Source organism: Gopherus evgoodei, chromosome 2 (assembly GCF_007399415.2).
Source record: "Gopherus evgoodei ecotype Sinaloan lineage chromosome 2, rGopEvg1_v1.p, whole genome shotgun sequence".
Taxonomy (NCBI): domain Eukaryota; kingdom Metazoa; phylum Chordata; order Testudines; family Testudinidae; genus Gopherus; species Gopherus evgoodei.
The window spans coordinates 61,380,424-61,404,271 of NC_044323.1; the positions used below are offsets into that span (position 1 = coordinate 61,380,424).

Sequence of the window (23,848 nt, forward strand, 5' to 3'; positions counted from 1 at the left end):
TGGTCTAGTTTAACTCTCCAAGTTTTATGCGGAGGGACTCCCCATCATAGAGATAAAGATGAATGTAATTTCCCCTGGGCTCTTTGGTTTGATTCTGCGCCATGTGTGCTGTTAGAAGTTGGGTTACACTCACCAATTTCAATGAGGTTTAACAGCTGTCATCCTTTTGTGATAGATGTAAAAAATAAGAAGGGGTCAAAGCAAAACACAGGAACATGTCACCACTAGAGCTGGGAGAAATCTTTCGGATGAATAATTTATTTGTAAAGCCCTTTGTTTTTTGCTTTTACTTAATTTAAAATTTCCCAGGAATATTAGTGTTCCAAATTTTTTTAAAAATCACTAGCCACCAAAAATGCAGGGCAATGAGTGGAGAAGAGGGATGCTAGGTAATCCCAGCATGGGTGAGGGGGAAGAAATCCTTCCACTCCTTGTGGGCCTGTTGCTGCAGCGGTCCAATGGTCTCAGCGGTCAGGCCCCTGCTCCCTGTCCATCTCGTGCTCTCACTGTGCAGAGGGAGTGCCCAGGGATACGCTGCAGTCTGGCAGGAACTCTGCAAGGGAGAAGCTGGGTCCTGCAAAAGCCAAAATTCAGGTGACAATCCATGGAAGTCAAATATGGTTTTTTCAAAGTCCAAGAATTTTTTGGATTTTGTTGGTAAATACCGAAGACAAAGGTCTGTGTTTATTAACTGAAAAATGCAGTTTCAAGCTGACAGAAACTATGTATGAATGTGTGTCAAGTTAGTCAAACAGTTTCAACTGAACTGAAAAAATCTAAAGGTTTTGGTAATGTCAAAACAAAATGTTTTGTTTCAACCTGAAAAATGTATTTAGATTTGGAGGCATTTTGAGAAAAGCAAACAAAGGGTTCACAACATGGTGATAACAGAAGAGGTTTTGGTGATGCCTTCCATATAAGCTTTAGCTCAGCCTCAAAACACTCTCCTAGGATGTGGGAGACCTGGTTCTATTCTCCCTCTTGCCTGAAGTAGAGAAGGGATGTGAACTTGGATCTTCAACTTTGTGGGAAAGTGCCTTTCACTCAGTGATTTCCCTAATTCCCCAACTCCACCCCACTAGTCACTCACCTCACTAGTTTTGTGAACTAGTTACATGCCAAACCTGGTGGCTGAACTTTGTCCTCACTCACAACTATTTCACATTTGCGGACAATATATATCTTCAAGTCAGTGGCACTGCTATGGTTACCCACATGGCCCATAGTATGCCAACATTTTTATGGCTGATTTAGAATGCTTCCTTAGCTCTCATTCCCTAATGCCCCTACTCTCCTTGCGCTCAGTGATGACATCTTCATGATCTGGACCCCTGGAAAAGAAGCCATTGAGGAATTTCACAATGATTTCAACAATTTCCATCCCACCATCAACCTGAGTCTAGACCAATCCACACAAACGGTCCATATCCTTGACACTATTGTGCTAATAAGCAATGGTCACATAAACACCACCCTATATCAGAAACCTACTGATCACTATACTTACCTACATGCCTCCAGCTTCCATCCAGGACACACCACACGATCCATTGTCTACAGCGAATCTCTAAGATACAACTGCATTTGCTCCAATCTCTCAGACAGAGACAAACATGTACAAGATCTCTATCAAGCATTCTTAAAACTACAATACCCACCTGCTGAAGTGAAAAAACAGATTGACAGAGCCAGAGGAGTACCCAGAAGCCACCTACTACAGGACAGGCCCAACAAAGAAAATAACAGAATTCCACTAGCCATCACCTACAGCCCCCAACTAAAACCTCTCCAGCGCATCCTCAAAGATCTACAACCTATCCTGAAGGACGATCCCTCACCATCACAGATCTTGGGAAACAGGCCTGTCCTTGCTTGCAGACAGCTCCCCAACCTGAAGAAAATACTCACCAGCCACCACCCACCACAGAATAAAGACACTAACCCAGGAACCTATCCTTGCAACAAAACCCAATGCCAACTCTGTCCACATATCTATTCAAGTGACACCATCATAGGACCTAATCACATCAGCCACACCATCAGGGGCTCATTCACCTGCACATCTACCAATGTGATATATGCCAGCAGTGCCCCTCTGCCATGTACATTGGCCAAACCGAACAGTCTCTACGCAAAGGAATAAATGGACACAAATCTGACATCAGGAATCATAACATTCAAAAACCACTAGGAGAACACTTCAACCTCTCTGGCCATTTAGTAACAGATTTAAAGGTGGCAATTTTGCAACAGAAAAGCTTCAAAAACAGACTCCAACTAGAAACTGCTTACCTTGAATTAATATGCAAACTAGATACAATCAATTTAGGCTTAAATAGAGACTGGGAATGGCTAAGCCATTACACACACTGAATCTATTTCCCCATGTTAAGTTTCCTCACATCTTCTTGTCAAACTGTCTTAAATGAGCTATCTTGATTATCACTACAAATGTTTTTTTCCCTCCTGCTGACAATAGAGCATCTTAATTAATTAGCCTCTTAGAGTTGGTTGGGCAACTCCTACCTTTTCATGTTCTCTGTATGTATAGATATCTCCGCACTATAAGTTCCATTCTATGCATCCAATGAAGTGCGCCCATGAAAGCTTATGCTCAAATACATTTGTTAGTCTCTAAGGTGCCACAAGTACTCTTGTTTTTTTTGTGGATACAGACTAATACGACTGCTACTCTGAAACATGCCAATTTAGTGACTGTTTCGAAATTTGAATTGAAATTGAAACGTTAATACACACTTTAAAAGCATATACAGTGTATGATAAAATACGTGTATCTGAAAGTAGAATAGATTTGAAAAGTATGAACACAGTCTAGCTTCCTTATACAGCTGTTTTTTTATGACAATGTCAGTGCATTCATTTCAGTGATGTTGGCCAACCTAATAATTTCAAATGATGATTTGTAAGCAAAGTCTAAATGAGCTCTCCCTGACAGCTAATGATGAGCTGGGGGGGAAAGGCTTCAGGACCAGATTGTATTTACATTCACATCTAATCTACCTAGGTATTCAGCAAACGGAGCTGTGTTGCCCAAGTGATAGATTTTGGCTGGGGTTGGGTTACAAATCACTTGAATGTAGGGGGGGGGGGGAGGAAATGAAATGTTGTTCTTATTGTATGAGTAAAGGGCAGTAGAACTGTACTTAGGCTGTGCTGATTGAGGGCATCAAAAGAGAGGGTGGGGACCTGTCCCTCTCCACTGTTTAAAGACAAGACTGATTAGGCTCCATAGTCAGTCTTTTGTTCTGTTAAGTGACCACTGCAGCTGAAATCACTGACAATCAGGTCTAAGTGCTTAGTCCTGCTGTGGGGTCTGTGTTTTTGTGTAAAAGACAGCCCAGACTGCACTAGCAGAGAGATTCCCCCACTGAGAGCTCAGCTGAAATCACTGAGAGCTGGGTGGAACCTCAAAAGACCAACTCTCAGAGGTCACAGGGGCAGGTGGCAGCAGAAGGTGACTGTGCAGGGCCATTGGAAACAGAGTGGTGGAGTGAACGAACAGCTGTGGCCAGAGCGAAGAGTGAGCAGCTGGAGGAACGAGCAAGGTGCCTTCTTGCCCCCCACCCGGCAGGTGTACTCACATGAAAGCACCTCTGATGGCTTAAATAAGGGGCATGTTAAATAAACATTTGTTTGTTGGACTATATTTTGTTGGACTATATTTGCTCCAGAATGCTAGATTTGTGACTGGGAATGGAAATTTATATAAATATGTTTCCTAGTAGGCCAAGATTTTTAAAATGCAGTATTTGCCAAGGTTGTTATCTCACATTGTTGCTATCTTGAGAGGTCATTATGTTGAGGAGTTTCTGTACTAAACATTTTTATTATTATAATTATTTTTTACATAAGAATGGTCATACTGGGTCAGACCAATGGTCCATATAGCCTAGTATCCTGTCTTCCGACAGTGGTCAAGGCCAGGTCCGTCAGAGTGAATGAACAGAACAGGTAATCATCAAGTGATCCATCCCCTGTTGCCCATTCCCAGCTTCTGGCAAACAGGTTAGGGACACTCACAGCATGGTGTTGCATCCCTCCCCACCCTGGCTAATAGCCACTGATGGACTTATTCTCCAGGAATGTATCTAGTTCTCTTTTAAATCCTGTTATAGTTTTGGTCTTCACAGCATCCCTTGGCAAAGAGTTCCACGGGTTAAACTTTATGTTGTGTGAAGAAGTATTTCCTTTTGTTTTTTTTAAAACCTGCTGCCTATTAATTTCATTGGGTAACTGCTAGTTCTTGTGTTATGTGAAGGATTAAATAACATTTCCTTATTCACTTTCTTCACACCAGTCAAGATTTTATAGACCTCTATCATATCCCCCCTTAGTCGTCTCTTTTCTAAGCTGAACATTCCCAGTCATTTTAATTTCTCCTCCTGTTTCATACCCCTAATCATTTTAGTTGCCCATCTCTGTACCTTTCCCATTTCCAATATATCTTTTTGGGGATGGGGTGACCAAATCCCCTCACAGTATTCAAGGTGTACACATACCATGGATTTATATAGAGGCAATATGATATTTTCTGTCTTATTATCTATCCCTGTCTTTAAAAAGCAACGATTTCAGAATAGCAGCTGTGTTAGTCTGTATCTGCAAAAAGAACAGGAGTACTTGTGGCACCTTAGAGACTAATAAATTTATTTGAGCATAAGCTTTTGTGGGCTACATCCGATGAAGTGGGCTGGAGCCCACAAAAGCTTATGCTCAAATAAATTTGTTAGTCTCGAAGGTGCCACAAGTACTCCTGTCCTTTTTAAAAAAGCAAACAGAATGTTGGGAATCATCAACTGCTGCTGCACATTGAGTAGATGTTTTCAGAGAACTATTCACAATGACTCCAAGATCTTTCTTGAGTGTTAACAGCTAATTCAGGCTCCTTCATTTTTATGTATAGTTGAGATTGTTTTCCAATGCTCATTACTTTGCATTTATCAACGTTGAATTTCATCTGCCATTTTTGTTGCCCAGTCACCCAGTTTTGTGAGATCCCTTTGTAATGCTCCGCAGTCTGTCTGGGACTTAACTATCTTGAATAGTTTTGTATCATCTGCAAATTTTGCCACCTCACTGCTACCTATTTTTCCAGATCATTTATGAGTATGTTGAACAGTAATAGTCCCAGTACCGACCCCTCAGGGATACTACTATTTATCTCTCTCCATTCTGAAAACTGATAATTTATTCCTACCCTCTGTTTCCCATCTTTTAACTAGTTACTGATCCATGGAAGAACTTCCCTCTTATCCCATGATGGCTTACTTTTCAAAAGTCAATTTAAATTACATACATTTTTTTAAAAAAATTGTTTTTAGAAATCTAGACCTGTTATATGTTTTGGTGCAATTTGCATTATCCTAACAAAATATTTACTTTATTCATATCTCTTTTATATAGCTCATCTGTCCTGACACCCCCACTGTAAATTCGAACACCTCCCCTATATTCAATTCCTGGGGAAACCACTGCTTCCACTGATCTACGAGATATTCTGGTCTGAGGTTTTCTCTCTCTCTCCTCTTAGGGCTGTTCCACTTTTTATAACTAGTGAAATGATCACTGCAGCAGGAACTTGAGCTTGGGTTTCCCACATGAATGCCTAACCATCAGACTGTAGAGTCATTCTCACTTGCTTTTCCTGGCCCAATGACTATTCACTGTTATTCATAGTGGTGCTTCATAGTCATTCATGAAGACAATGAATAGTTGGTTGGGACATGGGAAAAAAGAGGGAGAATGACTCTCTGACTCTGGCAGTTGTATATCTGAAAGAGAGAGACAGAAAGCAGAGTTTGAATTCCCTAGAGTCAGATGTTTGAGTTATCAAAGTTTTGAGAGAAAGGATGGTCCAGTAGTTAGGGCAGTTGTGTATAGGGTGACCAGATGTCCCTATTTTATAGGAATGGTCCTGATATTTGGGGCTTTTTCTTCCATAGGCACCTATTACCCCCCACCCCCGTCCCGATTTTTCACATTTGCTGTCTGGTCGTGTAGGACTTGAGAGGCCTGGATTTGAGTCCTTGCTCTACCACAGACTTCTTGGGTGATCTTGGGTAAGTCACTTAGGGTATGTGTACATACCCCACACTGCAACAAAAGATGCCCAGCACAGCTGTTGCTGGCCTGGGTCATCTGACGGGCTCAGGCTGTGCAGGCTAAAAATTGCAATATAGATGCTTGGGCTGGAGCATGGGGGTCTGAAACCCCCACAACAGTGAAAGGTCTCAGAACCCGGCTTACATCCGAACATCGACATTACAATTTGTAGCCCTGCAAGTGTAGACATACCTTCAGCCTCTCTGTGCCGCTCTTCCCCATCTGTAAAATGAGACTAATAGCACCTTCCTATGGCAGAGGAGGTGGAGTGAGGATAAATACATGAAAGCCTGTGAGGCACTCAGATACTATGGTAACAGGGCTATACAAATAACGTAGACATCTAAGATGGATCAAAGTGCAATATTTCTACTAGGCTAAAGGGTATGTCAGCTATCTAGTGCTAACTTTCTTTGGAAGGCCATCTTTAACTGCAGCATCTCTGTTTTTAGTGAGAACAATTGTTCTGTGTGGTAGAGGAAACAGTTAGTGCCAGTCAAATAGCCCCTTCTTTACATGGTGGGACGGTCAGCAATTTTCACCCTCTTAACATCCCTCCTCTGATCATCTGAATACTTTTTTTTTCAATTAGTCTTGTTACGGAGTGCTTTTTAACTTTTTCTATTAGTGCCATACATAGGGGGAAAAAACAAACAAAAAACAACCAGATCCAGACCACTCTAAAGACAGAGTTTACAGTTTTAAATGTTACAAATAATTTTTAAAATTATTAATTTTTGATGACTCATCTTATGTAATATGTTTTAATGATGTTTTGCCCTCTGCGTTTTAACTTCCTTTTTAAATGATAATTTAAAGGGGAAAAAGTTACACTCCAGTATTTTCTGAGGTGTATCTTGTCACAACCTGAAACTCACACTCTGGCTCTCGGTCTGGCGATCGTCGGTCAGCACAAGGTCAGTATAGGGCCGTGTGTTACTAGTGGGCCATGTGCTACTGCAGGGCCATGTGCTACAACTGTGCCGTGTGCAAAAGTGGTGTGTCATGTGCAGCCCCTAGTGTGCTGGGTGCAGCTCCTACTGACATAAAGGGCACCAGCTCAGAACTCGATAAGTGCAGGAGCTGGGAACCAATCCAACGCCAACACGAGTAAGAGTCTTCAGATAAAACTGTGTCTTGCGCCAAAAACCGTTAGAAGTTCCCGCGTGTTAGCTGAAAGGCCTGATCACCCTTTCAGCCAGGGTCTTCTCTGTTTTGCCGGCTCGTGTCGTGTTAGGATTTGCCATGAACTCAGTGTCTGTGCTGCTGGTCAGCTGCATCTGGAGTGTGGAAAGAACATTTAAATGTTTGTATATAATCCATTTTGCCTAGTTACCTTCTTCTGTTTTTTCTTCCTTGCTTGGTATAAATTTTTGTATAAAGTTGTGTATAAAGTTTTATATATAATTAATAGTATTCTTGATTGATAAATTGCCTTGTTCAATTTGAATTGTAATTCGTTCCTGTTGTTAGTCCAGTCTGCCTATCTCCTTGTTGTTGTTTTTGTTGCCTGGTACCAGGTTGTGTATATTTTTATTCTGATAGTGTCTGTAGTTGTTGAATTGCCCTATTCTAATCCAAGTTGCAGTTTATCCTTGTTGCTTGTTCGGTTAATAAACAGCTGTTTGGTTTTGAACTTTACTCAGTTGCATTCGGTTGTTCCTCACCGATTAAACACTTAGTCGAACCTGATTCGTCTCGGTCATATCTCAGGCATTGTTCACAATGGTTTTCCACAAACATTTGCTAAAGTTAACGCTGCTGAGATATGGGCTTCCATTGTGGGTTTATTTTAATGCCAAAATGCCATCTGCTGGGAAACCCTGCTTCAGGAGCCTGGTTTAGGATCATTCTAACAAGTATCTGCTCTTTGCTATTTCTTTGTGACAAGAGATTTGCGTGACTGTACTTATTTTTACTAAGGTCCAGAAGTGATGCTCTGTTTGAAATAGGTTGCTGAGCATGTGTTCTTCAGCAAGCTATATAAATATTAACCTTCTCCTGGGACAATTAGTAGATTCACAAAACAACCTTTTAGTCTAGTGACAATGGTGAGATGAAGATTTTATTTCAATGGCTTGCGATGCAGATGCTTAGTTAAACATCTGATGGTTCCATTCCTAGATCACACTGAAGCTGAGCAAAAGAAAAATATTGGTCTTGTCTACTTTTGGAATTTATCTGGATGCCAGCAATTGATGACCACTCACAGGGATAGCTGCACCACTGGAAATGCTGAGTGTACACCAGGAAAATGAGGATTTACACCTGAGGGCAGGGCTATCCCTACCCATACACAAACTATACAGCTGCACAGGGCACCAGGAAATTTGGGGAACCAAATTGCCCCAAATTTCCTGGTGCCCTACGCAGCTGCATGCTGCACCCAACTCCAGTGGCCACCCTGATACCCTGGACAGCTGAGCCAGTCTCCGCCTGCACCCTTTCCCACCTCTTCCCCCCCCAAACCCTATCCCCTGAGCTATGCATCCCGGGGGACTGAAGCAGGAGTCAGGGTCGGGCCCACCCTGCACTCACCAACCTGGCTGCAGCCTGCTCAGCTCTGCCAGCTCCCAGCCACACAGTTTCCCCCCTTCCCCCAAGCCTGGGATCCAGGGGAGCAGAGTGGGCTGGGGCCAAGTTGCTTCACTTCCTGCTGCCTCGTGAGTGTGGGCTCGACCCCTGCTGCCTTCCTGCACTGGCTGCTTCTGCCTCCCAAAGCCTTTGGGTGCAGCCCTCCCCACTCCCCACCTCCCCGTGGAGGCCTGGAATACCACCCACCCCCTGCAGAGGCCTGGGACACCTCCCCTCCTCGGAGGCCCGGGCCCGGCCCTCCTGCAGGGGGGCTGTGTAGGGCACCACAATCTCTAGGGATGGTCTTCCCTGAGGGAATGTGGCTCAGTTTCATGCCAGGTTAAGAGAGGCTGTTCCCAATTGCTTCATCATGGCTGTCCTTGTCTACGCTTGAAGTATGTACTAGTGCAGCTGCATTGGTGTCTAGTCTTTGCTGGAATTAGGGCAGATTCCCAAAGTAGGCAATGCCATTGAGTCAACAGCTAAAAGTAATTTTTAATTTTTCTTTGAGAGAAGTTTTAGGGTGGCTGCTTAAGAGGCATGTACAGGTCCTGGATCATGATGCCGGTTAGCAACAGCGTCGGTCTACTTCTGTCTATAGTGCGCTGTGGCCATGTGAGAAACTCAAAGCTGCCTATGTTCAGCACTGCCCTGTACCATTAGGGATGTATGTATCAATATGTACAAAGTTTGCCTTCTTAGCCTGCACTTGAAATGAGATGACATCAAATAAAATTGCTCATATTATGCCTTTTTTCAGTCAGTTGTTTACTTTTTAAGATTAATGGTTGGTTTGGGTTCATTTGCATTCAGGCTATATCCCTCAGTGCTCCATGCTAATATAATTTGAATGCTGAAACATTTTCCTGTCACGTACATGTTGACATGCCCAACAAGCTTCATGTGTTACCCACATGTGGTTCCCATGTGTCATCTGCAAATCTTGTTTAGTGGTTAAATAACATGCCTTAAATTATTTGCATCCTTTCCTACTGGTGTTCAAGTGTTCCTGTTTTGGCACATTCATTTCAGCAGGTATGATCAGGTTTTAAGTATGGCACCAGCATGGTACAAAGGGGGTGGAGGGTGGGGAGTCCTGTAGAACAGATATCACTTGCAATAGCTTGCAGGCTGTTTGCCCACATTTCCACCTGTTACCTTTTAACTGAGGGAAGATTCTGATCAGTTATCACAGTTATATCACAGCACTCAAACCGATTGGCATGAAACTAGGTAATCAATTAGCGATATTTGTGTGTGTGTGTAAAGTACTTCCTAGGGATGTAAATGATGGGGAGGAATAGCTTATCCAACTGGAGGTTCTAAAGTTGGGCAATGAGGGGTCTTGACACCATTGTAACATTCCTGTTATGCCACATAGATGTACAGCTTTCAGAAATAGCCGGTCCCAAAATGTTGTGTCCATAGAAGTTCTTGGATAAGCGAAGCACTTAACATTCCTGTGGATCATCGAACATCCCCTATATTTGGTGATGTGCTTGCTTGTGGCCAGACTTTTGTTCTGTCATGGAATCCTCTTCTGTGTATCCTTTTTCTTTCTCATCATAGGAGAATCCTACAGACTGTGCCAGAACAGACATTCAGAACCTGGTATGAACACGATCACTGGCTGCAGAATCCTGATCCTGCAGGCTAACATGTCTGGAAAGGGTTCCTAACCTGGTCAGGGCTATTCACAGCCCTTTGCGGAAGGGATCATAATGAAGCCAGAAGTGTTGTAAGGTTTAGTAAAACTGCTCCAGTTAGGGAGGCAAAGTGTGTTGATGCGCTTTAGTAAGTTAAAGAAGGTCTTAGAATGGAGTGACAAGATCATAATCAGGGCAGGCTTGGGCTAATTGAGAGATGTTGGTTTATTAGATTGACAGCAACAGGAGAGCACTACTCTGGTTTCAGAACAAAGATTAACAGCAAGAAAACTGTCTAATTTGAGGCAGCATTTGCTTTCTGAAGTGGCAGATAACAGCTGAGCAGCAAGAGGACTATATTCATATAGACAGGCTCATTATAGAAAGGAAATAGAAGATTAGGCCACTGTTGATTCTCATTGCTTTGGCTGACTCAAAATCCAAGAGCTCCTCACAGTTTGTATTCTGTAATCTTGCCCTCCCCTCTCATCTTTCCCTTTTGAGAACATTTCTGAACGTGCTAGGCAAAGATTTTTATTTAGACTCCTTCTGAGACTGAAATGTATTGACAAGCTGAATGTGTCAAGGATGCTTACGTATGTTATTGCCTAATAATAACAACTCAAAACCACTGTGAGGCTTCTCTGCCAGGCCTGCAGCTCACACAGGAGACTTGAATGATCCTGTCCACTGCAGAATCACTAGTATACTGCTCTCCTGGGGGGTAAGATTGTGATTAGCTTTCTGCTCTAAACCCAAATTCTAACCCCCTCATCTCTCTTCAACAAAGTAATTCAATGTGCCTGAATGTTCTCATGTTTGATTTTCTATTTAAGGGTTAGAGGGTTTTGGTTTTGAAAGACTGGTGGGAGCTGGAGAAAATCTTCATGAAATAGGATATTTTGCAAGGTTTCCTCACTTTTATTTTTTGTCGTATTATAGCATAAAAAAAACACAAAACCAAACAAAACCTTGGCATAGAAACTCCACATCTGATTTAATTCTGTTGTCCTCAATGAGGACTGGTGCTTTTGAATAATTTCTACTTTTCAACAAATTGGTGGGATAATTTTGAAGTCAGTTACTAATTCTACTTTTGAACTTATGAGAACTCTGCAGAGTTTATGAAACTTGCAAAATATATTGTTGGATTTCATGCAGATTGAAAGGTACAGGTAAAAATCCAAATTGTGTAAGCCCATCCCACTTTTAAATTGGATTTCAAGAAATGTTGTTCTGTCTAATTCCATGGAGATTCCACTCACCACAACTGTATAGCCCCACATAAAGTGTCATAATACAGAACCAATAAAATGTAAGATACAATCATTACGTCATTAAAACAAACTTTAATTAGCTGGTTATACCCCAAAACAAAAATCTAACTAGAAGATCAAGCCATTGCTTTTACCATCTCAGTTCTGAATTGAGAAGTATTAACTTTTCCTCAGCTCTCAGAAGGGGAAGAGACTAATTTCTGGTAAGTAGCACTGAAATCCTGTACCCCTTTACTGCAAATAGCACAGAAAAGCCCAACATTTTTGAAGGGGAAGTTATTTAAACACCTGAGGCTCCAATCCTACAAGCTACTTTGTGAGTTCAGGACTCTCCCATACAGAACAATTTGAATGATTGGGACCTTAGATTATAAACTCTTCAGGACAGATGCACCAAGTGCACTTTTGGATGTGGGAAAGAATGATAGAACTAGTATGTTTTTCATACACCCAAAAGTGTTCTAGGTGTCCCACAGGAGCAAGCAGATACAGCTTCTGCCCTGTAGAGTTTACCACCTAAGGTCCCAATCCTGCAAACTGTTCTGTATGTGGGAACCCTGTGCTCTCAAAGCAGCTTGTGTGGAATACTTTAGTGTATAAGACTATCTTCACTGCAAAAAAGTCAGTGTGTTTTTATATTGAGATAATTAAGTTGGGATAGCTATCTGAATAGGAAATATAGCTAGCTGAGGTCAACCCTTTACCCAACCTGGTGTTGACCTTGATTAGCTACATTGAGGTAAAAACTATCTGTGCCTTGTCTCCACTAGGATTTTACATACAGAATAGCTGTCTCAAGTTAGCTATCTTGATGTAAAATCACTTTTTTTTTTGCAGTGAAGACATAGCCTTAGATACAAAGATATTACGCATATTAGAAATACTTGAGACATTTTTTCTGTTCCACCTTTTTTAGTGGCGGTTCATCACAAGATACATTAATTTGGGGATATTATTTTAATTATAGTTATAGACACATGAGATCACATGATGTCTTAGTGTATGCTACTCAAAATCTAATTTCCCTTATTTATTTTTTTGCTACTCGATCACACTGCATGCTTTGCTTCATATCCAGAGTCCCTTATCCTTGCTTGGCCATATTTTTTGCATCTCCTCCTCAATGAGTGACTACAAGTGTTTCAGATGATCTTTCTTCAGATGCATCACCTTCCATCTTTTCAGATTGAACCTTTTTGGTATGAAATTATATCTGTTGTGTACTTTTGTTACCCTTCAAGTTCTCTGGTCTCCTTTTTGTTCTTAACAGCTACCAATTCCCTGCACAATAAACTACAAAAAAAAATTTTTTTGGAGACTTTTATTCTGGATCATTAATAAAGTTCAGAACATTTCCATGAACTGTAGCAAAACTTCTTAGATTAGATAGTGTCTTGACTGCATGCTGTCCTCCCATGGGCTGCAGAACTGGCATGAGGAGGCTTTTCTTAATTCAAAGATTGAGGCCTGCAGAACCTGCAAGTCTAGTCACAAGTATAGTAGGATATCGCTGCTCATAATACTGGTTAGAAATGACTATTTATCTTGGGTATTTTTACTACCATATTTCTCTTTGTCTTCTTATAATTTATAATTAATAATTTGACTGTGAAGCTTCCAGGCATGACTAATACCCTGTTGGCTTGCAGTGATGTCTGGAGATTGAAAATGTAGGACAATGAGTCACCACAGAAATCCTTCCATGCTTCTAATTTGCAGCTTATGTTTGCTGTCAGCTGGTGAAACAAACTGTGTGCTACAAGATAGCTGCCATTACTGTTCTGCTACAGTTGTCAGTGATACGATCTTTTACAGGTTCCTTGATCCACAGTTGCCAAGTAGCATGATATTAGAATTTGCTTTCTTGGCATCTTATTATCAGCAAGAAGCTGGTACATCAGCTGTACTGTATCATACGTTTAACTTTTTGTACTTGAAAGAAAAGTCATCAGTTAAATTACTTGCCTGGAAGTAACAAATAAAGTACTGCAAATTGCATTCCTTTCACCTCAAATTGCGCTTGTAGCCTGCCACAAATGGGAGAAAAAAAGGTTGTTTGATTTCTGTAGCATTAACAAAAAGATTGAGAAACATGTTGGATGGACGCCAAGTGTATCTGTCAGGTGCATCAAAGCAATGAAGAGACGATAATGTACTTTCATTTTCACGAAGGAAAGGAAGCTGTTCCTCTCTATTACTTTTATCAAAGCCATCAACCTTAGAGACGCTTGTACTTACAAACTGGTTTGAGACGTCATTGAGGGTTTATTACCATTATGCAAGTCAATGCAATTTTTTGTTTTCTTCCTTGAAAACTGTATCAGCTGTCTTTGCATAACATCTCGCATGTCTGAATTTCTCCATTTTAAATGTATTATGAGATGGTTTAGAGAGATAATTACTGATAATGGATGCTTAATAATATCCCATAGTAATACCACAGCATTAATTACAAGATGACTATAAGTTTTGCCATGATGAATATTAGACAATGATGACTTATCCTTACAAGAATACATTATTTTATTATTCAGCATGCACTTATGAGATTTTTGGACTCAAAGGAGATATCTTGATAGAAACCATAAACTATTCTGATTTTTGCTTCATATTCTACTCCAATATGTATGCTGCTTAATAAAGGATTTTGAGAGACTGGACACAAGACAGAGAGAGAGAAAAATATTGGTGTGTTCATTTTATAATTTTGGGAGATGCTCAGATACTACAGTGATGGGTGCTATGAACTTACATGGTTAGATGACTTGAGTTCCTGGTATTCCCAGCTCAAGCTCGAACTTTCTCCACACTGTATCAAATGTTCCTCCTTTTGGACTGCTCAGTGCCAGGCCCTAGATTCATTTGACTAGAGGATCATGCCCATTTATTTGATATCCAAGGTGAGTCAACAAGCTTACACTTGCCTCAGTGAGTCACCAGAATTCAATAGCACCAACCTGTAGGGTTCTACCTAAAGCTGGTCAAAAATTTTCCATTGGAATTATTTTTGAGCTGAAAAACAAAATATTGAAACATTTCAATTGAAGTTTACTGCTGCAGTGCCTCAGGGGAGTTTAGTTCACATGCCTTGTGTTTCCATTTTCCTCTCTGGCACATTCATGAGCTGTACTTTGTCTCCCATTCACCACGGTCATAGGACTGTCATGATGCACCTTCCACTCTCATTAGGAGGGGAGACTGTGTTGCATCATTGAAGCTGTAGCTGACCAGGGACCCCAGCCTGAAGAGGGAAATGGGAACATGGGGCACCCAAACTACAACTCTAGTGCCCCATAGCACCATTTATGGATTGAAATATTTCAGTCTTTGATTTTTTTGCTGAAAAGTCAATATTCCACAGGAAAATAAACCATTTCTCAACCAGCGTTCATTCTAACACTTGGTGACAGGCAGGCTCAACTAAAGAACCCAACCATCCTGCTACAGATTGATTGTATAAAGCACTTGCAAAAATACCTTCCAAAAGAAATTGAAACCAAACAAGGTATTATTTTTGTCTTAAAATGTTTAACCTGCTGTCTGTGGCGTGACTGTAAAAGCAAGGGATCTCTACCCTGTTTTCTCTGCTTGATGGTTATGAGGATGAACACAGAACATGACAAATTAGGAAGGGCAAAGTGTATGCATACATATGAAAAGAGCCACATGGGCACCTTGATAATCGCCTTATAAATTACAGGCTTTCACGGCTTTGTATTTTACAGTGTGATCCTTCAGTGACAATACAAAGTGCATTAACTAAGGGGTATATTTTTCTTTGGACAAAAACAAGCAACTCCCAGTAGTGTTAATAAGGGTTACGCAGTCACATTGTGAAGCTCCTTCAAGTTTAAAAGGAATTTTATTCTTCACACCACAGCAAAATATTTTCGTGGACGCAGCCTTGCTGTTTTGTTTGAAGAGCAGTGTGAGACATTTATTGAATATGAAAGACAATAAGTGATGTAAAATGCATAGGGAAATATAGGGCAAATGACAGGAGATGTTCATTTAAACTAGACTGGGCAGGTACTGGCTTGTATTTTAGTTCTCTGTCAATGGATATAAAATTTGACAAAATGAACCAGAAGCAGCCTGCACACTATTCATACAGGTCACACCTGACCCTTCAAATATATATGCATGTGCTTAACTGTACATTTTCATTGTGGATGACATTCTCTACTAAAATATCAATTCTCTCTATCTGTATGGATTCAAACTTCCATTTTCAAGTCTGGATGGACTCCAGAGAATTTCTGTTCTTAGAGTCCAGATGGCTGGAGGAAAACCCTTCAAAAGAACTAATCTTTTAGGGTGGTCAGCATTTTATATATTTCTAATAGTATTTGTAGGAAATCCTCTTTGAACTGTATAGCTCTATTAGATTTTGCTCTCTGAATATTCTTGCATGAAAATCTACTTTACCTTACCTATCCATTGTGTGTATGAGACTATGCATAAATTTGATCCAGGGCAATATTTTACAGTATGTGATTTATATTCAAGCAAATATAACTTAACTTGGTGAAAATATCTCCCTTACTGCATAAAATCCTAAGTTAAGCTCACCCTTTTTACAGTATAAACACTTTTTTGTGGTAAAATGTCAGAAACAGTCTGTTTGGTTTTAGGGGAAAATTCAAAGCAAGAATGATAAATGTTTTGCTCTTCCGTGAGCCCTTGAAAATGTGAAAATTCCTCGTAGAAAGATTTATTTTACATAGCTTCAGGGGTGAGTTTCCTGCTTGCTGCTTTGGAAGATTTTCATGTAAATAGAGGGATTTTGTTTGGAATGTTTTTTAGCTGGTGAGACCATAGAAGAATATCCTCTTCAGTGGGCATTTTAAATCTTGGCAGTGTGGGGAAAGGGAATTTTGAAGATGATCCTCTAATGGTTGGATTATTCCAATTTAAATTCCATAGACTGAAGTCTTTTTGAGCTGGCAAGAAAACGTTTTGTTTAAAACACCCCTTGTAAAGATTATAACATTTGTTGCTTGTTTTTCTGTATAAAGTGTGTCTGTCTGTCTGTCTGATTTTTTAAATATTTACCTGCAAAGAAATTTTGCTCCATTTTACAGAGAGACTTCAGGAATCCCTTTCTTTAACCACAGTCATGCAACTTGGGAATTTGTAGGGCAAGAAGGAGGTTGAGTTAGATTACCAAAGGTCAGCTCAGAACTGAGAAGCATTGAATTCATTTAAAATTTTAAACATTTAAGACACACACACACAGACATATCACATGAAAACTTGGAAAATAAATTGCTGTGGAAATGCTAAAGGCATAACATTCAAACTCTTCCATTTAACTCAAGCCTTTATTTTCTATTACCTAGATAGCTGTGAAGAGAAATAAATGAACACCCAGACTCAGTCCTCAGCTCAATCTGAGGAGCTCTTAACACAGTTGAAGAGGCATGTTGTGTAAAGGTGGCTTTTAGCCATTGTATCACCCTCCACAATTCCTAAGCAGCCCTGGCACAAAATGATCTCTACCATAAATCAGAGCATCCTGAAGACTGTTCTAATCTGCTTGGCTACCAATGACCCAGAGGGGTTGTTTTGACAGCTGGAGAGTACTGGGCACAGGGATGACATGGCCATGTCTCCTTTTCCTTGGCAACACTCCCAGTGCTCGTGGCAACTAGTTTTATAATGACAATAAAATAAATGTTTATTTCAGACAGATCCCAAATCTCTTTACAAACTATGGTCTTGATCCTGCACTAACATCCACACAGATGGACACCGATTGATGTCAGTGGTGATTGTCCAGACAAGCAGAAGACTTTGTCCATGCACAGCCAAACTCAGGCTTGGTGTGTTCAAAGCAGGTACAGTTGGGTGCCATTCTACAGTTGAATTTGCATGGAAGGACACTTTTGCTCATAGGGCGCTCCTCTGACTTCAATGGGCATCTGCTCATGAAGATTTGATTGCAGATTCAGGGCCTATTACACCAATGTGATCAAAGATAACAAAGTATAGGGCAGGAAAATGCCTGTGTAGTTATCTAAAAGCTAAGAATATGACTGCAGAAAAGGCCAGGTAATTCAGACATTAATATTCCTACTGCAATATTAATTGTGCCACATAACACTTAACACATAACATTTTAGGTTGTTTATGCTTTGAAATATATGCTGTAATATATGAGTGTGGCTGGGTCTTAAAGTGCTGTGAGAAACTTAGTGTCTGAATCTCCTCATTATTAGCCAGTTAAATGCTCAACCTTAGCATTGTATAAATATATTGCCTTTTCATTCCATGGCCTTACAAGAAATGAATAAGTGTCCCATATAATCCCCTCCCTGATGCCAATCCGCTGGCCCCCTGTGACTATGCCATTGCCTTCTACCAGCTTTCACACTGATGCTACTGCTTCTCTGACTTGCCCATGATCATTCTAATTCCCTGCTTCCAGACTCACTCCATTCCTCTCTCCCAGTAACAAGTCCTGACCCATTTCCCTTCCCAGTTAAAGAACTCTAATGGAATGACACTGGGTTTAACAAATTCCATGGAATAAATAATGACCACAAGTGTGTCAGGACCCCAGTTTTCCATCTCATCCCCGAGACAGCACCTTCAGCAGTCCAGTCTTTGCTGACATTATGCCAGCAAATTGTGCAAGGAGTACTCTTTTGAATCACTAGCAATGCCCAAGAGAAATTCTGTCCAATAATCACACTGCATCCTTGTGTTACCATATCTAATGCAAAACACTAAGGGAAAGATTTTTCAATGTTCGCTATGTGCAATTGTGCACACACTTTTATGTGCGTATGTTAAACAAGGCAAATACACAGTGTATGAATATAAATACCTTATTTGGGTGTGCAATTTGAAAAATATGTATGCAATTGTGTATGCAAGTGAAAACCTGGCTCTAAAAAACATATGGTAAACAGATAAGGTAGGTGTTAATTTCTTCATATGTAAAGCCCTTTTCAAAGAGAAGGGGACAAAATAGTTTTTACAGAAATTTGATCAGTTAATTTCATCTCTTGAAAAATGCTTCATTAAAACTGAATAAAAGTGAATGCGTACAATATTTCTATGTTTTGTGTATTAAATAACAGTAAGATAATTTTGTGTATTTTGTTTAGGCATTTTTTCAGGGATTCATCATCACTTTCCAGGTGTAATGACAAACTTAGTTTTTACAGGATACTACAACCTGCGTGTACAAAATGAAGAATTTTTTAAACAGTATGTCAATAAATTCCTCCATACTCTCTGGTAACAAAGAGAGAATGATTGCTACCCGGAATACTTGTTCATCTTGGTGGTAAGATAATCCAGAATCTGGTTTATTCATGTTCCTGAGCGACAGAGATAAGAAAATGAATTTACTAGAGTTCAGTCATGGAATCAAGATAAAATATACCGTAGCCTATGAACCATAGCTTTAATATCAGTTTGACTTCATCAGACTAGTAAGTGGTTAAGGAAACAGAAAGCTCACTGATCTTAGACCTTTAACATTAAATAAGGCTGAAAGCTCAATTTTCTAACTAGAGAGAGAGAGTTATTTTTCCTAATTCTGAATTCTTTTCTCTGAAAGGCAAACAAGAGCATGCAGAAAATACAGTCAGGTCTCAAGGGAAGAATATATGCAGTACAAATATTATTTCATGTAGCAATTGACATATGCAATGGTTGTTAAACTCTTTACTCTATTGATCTATTCTTCATTGGCAGGCTACTGGTTTCTCATGTTTTTTTGTTTTTTGTTTTTTTCAAGTCTACAATCTACTGATAAATTAGAGGTCAAGCATTTGAATCCTCAGCACACAATACTCTGGTTTAGGGAGTGTAAAATTTATAGCCCAAAATGAGGAAAACGTATCTATCCGAAAGATAGCACATTACAGTTATGGCAGTTAGAAAGAACATTTCAACATCACAACCTGAGTATATTTGAAAGGTCAAGGCAGAGACAACATCCATGCCTGCTCTCATGAAAAACTGCCATGTACACCAGCTAAGAAGTCATTAGTAGAGCTAGGGAGAGGTTTTTCAAAAATGTAAATTGCAATTAAAAAAAAAAGTCTTGCTTTCATTACTGCTGCTTTCTGATAAAGAATGTCTCAATGTTTATTTTTAAAAACAATTTTCCCTGCTTGTTTTTGCTTTTTACCTGTGAATAATCAGAGCTATCAGGTACTTGCTTCCCTCTCTTTGCTGGAAGACAAGATTTGGAGGATCTGAACAGTGAGATAGCTCTCCGGAAGTTAACCTGAACTGCAGGTGTCCCTCTCCTTAGTTTAGAGGGAAGGAAATGTTTGATTCTTGAGAAATCCTGGTTTAATCAGTGACATGTACAATAGCCTCTGATTTTTATTCTGGTCTTGTAAATGTAGAAGAAGGAAGATGATATTAAAAATGATATGACAAATTCAGGTTTCTTCCTTGATGGAGAATCTAGGAATTGGCTCTGAGCTTAGGGTCACCCTATCTTCTATTTAATATTTTTAGGAAGACAAGAAGATAAAGAACCTTACTTATATACTTAAATATTTATGTAAAATAGTCAGTAAAAAGTACAGCCCTTTTGAAATAAAGAAATTAACATGCAGACCAAAACCGTCAAACCTGGGAAATTAAAATAAGACCCTTGAATGCGTATTTGGGCATCTAAACCAGTGGCCTACATTTCAGAGGATCTGAGCACCCTTTGCTCCTGTTGAACACCCCTGTTCAAATCAGGCCATTGGTTCAGGTGCTCTGAAAATGTTGGCCTTATTATTTGGCTGTAAGGGCAAGATGCTGGTACCTTTACTCAGGCTGAGTTGAACATTATTTAGTGAGTAGTCCCATTGATTTCAAAAGGAGTTGAAGGATTAGGCTGCAGTATTTGACTATTTATACTAATGTTATATCAAATATGGTTTAGTCTGTTGCAAAATATTATATATTTCTTTATTATAAAATATACTATGAAGGAAACAATAAAGAGAGGCAACAGCAAAAGTTAGATACAAGTGAAGTGGGAGGCTTGAGACACTAAAGGAAGTCAAAAAATCAAGAAGAAAGATGTATAGCAAAAGTTTTGCCTTATATATTTTTACTGGTTTCAATTACTTTGCCACTGTTTCAAGAAACCAGTAATACAGGCCCAAAAATCCAAGGAGAAATACAGAGCAGACATCTAGCAAGAGATTCAGTGTATTCATCTTTATAAGAAATTAGGAAAAAGCATACTAGAAGGAGACTTTTAACATCTACTGTAAAAAGTTATTGTGAAAACTCTGGAAATCCAGTCCTGTGGTGCAACTTCCAATATTACAAAATGGCACTGCAAAGCAATTTTTCATTGGTTTGTAACTTTGGTAATGGTATATGGTTGTTGCATTGGTGGTAGTATATTTTATATTGCTATGTCTGATTTGGATTTTAGTTTTCTCATTTAAAAGTTTGTATAACTCAAGCATAACTGAACACATGAGCTTTTCCTGTGAAGTTTGAGGGTGAAGAAAACAATGCATAAACTGAGAAAGAGGACTTGAAACTATACTGTTCAGCAGCCAGCCAGAATAACCAGATGTTTCTGGCATATGTGCTGAAACTGAGAGGAGCTATAGAAATGGGAGGACTCTGAGAAAACATTCTTAAGAAGCTGCAAATTTGTACTTCCCTAGTTGTTCCATGTCCTGATTTGATTTCTAGGAATCAAGAGTTTCTTTTCCTTAGTCTTACAGACTGGAGTGGTTGGAACAATGTGTGGGTTAGCCAGCTGTGCAAGGCCTTCTGCAAGCCAAGGTAAAATGTCTTGATTTAGAACTTTAACTGAGTGTTTTCTTTCTTATTTTTTTTTACTAATTACTGAAGTTTAAGTTAAGAGTAGCATTTCTTGTAGACATTCACTTGTATAAAATAAGTATATGCACATGTCCTCTAGAAGTAAATTCTAAGGAGTCATATGTTAAAATTAGGACTGTTGATTAATCACAGTTAACTCATGCGATTAACTAAAAGAAATTAATCACAATTAAAAAATTAATCACGATTAATCGCACTATCAAACAGTAGAATACCAATTGAAATACATTAAATATTTGTGGATGTTTTTCTACATTTTCAAATATATTGATTTCTATTACAACACAGAATACAAAGTGTATAGTGCTCACTTTATATTATTGTTTTTGATTACAAATATTTGCACTGTAAAAATGATAAACAAAAGAAATAAATTAATCTCATAGAAGTACTGTAGTGCAATCTCTTTATTGTGAAAGTGTAATTTACAAATATAGATTTTTTTGTTACATAACTGCACTCAAGAACAAAACAATGTCAAACTTCAGAGCCTACAAGTCCACTCAGTCCTACTTCTTTTTCAGCCAATCGCTAAGACAAACAAGTTTGTTTACATTGACGGGAGATACTGCTGCCTGTTTCTTATTTACAATAGCAGCAAAGAGTCCTGTGGCACCTTATAGACTAACAGACGTATTGGAGCATGAGCTTTCATGCTTTCCCACGAAAGCTCATGCTCCAATACGTCTGTTAGTCTATAAGATGCCACAGGACTCTTTGCTGCTTTTACAGATCCAGACTAACACGGCTACCTCTCTGATACTTATTTACAATGTCACCTGAAATTGAGAACAGGCATTTCCATGGCACTTTTGTAGCTGGCGTTGCAAGGTATTTACATGCCAGATATACTGAACATTCATATGCCCCTTCATGCTTCGGTCACCATTCCAGAGGACATGCTTCCATGCTGATGATGCTCATTTAAAGAAAAATGCATTAATTACATTTGTGACTGAACTGCCTGGAGGAGAATTGTATGTCTCCTGTTCTGTTTTACCTGCATTCTGCCATATATTTCATAGCTGTCTTGGATGATGACCCAGCACATGTTTGTTTTAAGAACACTTTCACAGCAGATTTGACAAAACTCAAAGAAGGTACCAATGTGAGATTTCTAAGGATAGATACAGCACTTGACCCAAGGTTTAAGAATCTGAAGTGACATCCAAAATCTGAGAGGGACGATGTGTGGAGCATGCTTTCAGAAGTCTTAAAAGAGCAACACTCTGATGCAGAAATTACAGAACTCGAACCACCAGAAAAAATCAACCTTCTGCTGGTGGCATCTGACTCAGATGATGAAAATGAAAGGGCGTTGGTCCGTTCTGCTTTGGATCGTTATCGAGCAGAACCCATCATAAGCATGGACACATATTCTCTGGAATGGTGGTTGAAGCATGGAGGGACATATGAATCTTTAGCGCATCTGGCACGTAAATATCTTGCGACGCCGGTTACAACAGTGCCATGAGAATATCTGTTCTCACTTTCAGGTGACTTTGTAAACAAGAAGCTGGCAGCATTATCTCCTTCAAATGTAAACAAACTTGTTTGTCTGAGTGATTGGCTGAAGTAGGGCTGAGTGGATTTGTAGGCTGTAAAGTTTTACATTTGTTTTATTTTTGAATGCAGTTATTTTTTGTACATAATTCTACATTTTGTAAGTTCAACTTTCATGGTAAAGAGATTGTACTACAGTACTTGTATGAAGTGAATTGAAAAATACTATTTTTTTTGGTTTTTACAGTGCAAATATTTGTAATCAAAAATAAAGTGAGCACTGTACACTTTGTATTCTGTTGTAATTGAAATCAATATATCTGAAAATGTAGAAAACATCCAAAAATATTTAAATAAATGGTATTCTACTATTATTTAACAATGTGATTAATCACGATTAATTTTTTTTAATCGCTTGACAGCCCTAGTTAAAATGATGATGCAGCAAGTTTTGCTATATAAAGAAAAGACTACAGAGTGCGTTTAGTAACTGAAACAGTGGATCGGTATAGTCTGTTCTGCTCCCAAAGACCAGAGTGCTCCTGTGCTAGTAGGAACCCTCCACTGCCATCCGAGGCATCTCTTTGGGTTGGGACTGGAGTCTCTCCTGAGCCTTTTTATGGCCTGGGTGCTGCTGGATCAGACTCTACCTGTTTGCTCTTCGTCCCTTGAAGGTTTCTTCCCAAGGGTGCACTGGCAACATTTGTTATCCTGGCCCTTATAAATAGGCTTGGACGTATTAAATTTTTATAGGTAAGTGTTGGCAAACATTGATTTCACACACAAACCAATGAAAAAATATTTCCATCAGTAATGATCTATATTTACTGATATGTAAAGTAAGAAAAATGCTACTTGAGAACTTCGATTTAAGGATATTTACTTTGCATATTT

The 23,848-nt window shown here is 39.5% G+C and overlaps 1 long non-coding RNA gene across 1 annotated transcript; it reads right to left on the bottom strand.

Moving 5' to 3' along the window:
- Positions 1 to 290: 290 nt before the first annotated feature.
- LOC115645740 lies at positions 291 to 18,005 on the bottom strand. Its single transcript, XR_003998810.1, has 3 exons — positions 17,995 to 18,005; positions 7,946 to 7,949; positions 291 to 574 (listed from the first exon to the last, which is right to left on the bottom strand). It is a non-coding gene; the product is annotated as an uncharacterized LOC115645740 (long non-coding RNA).
- Between the last annotated feature and the right edge of the window lie 5,843 nt (positions 18,006 to 23,848).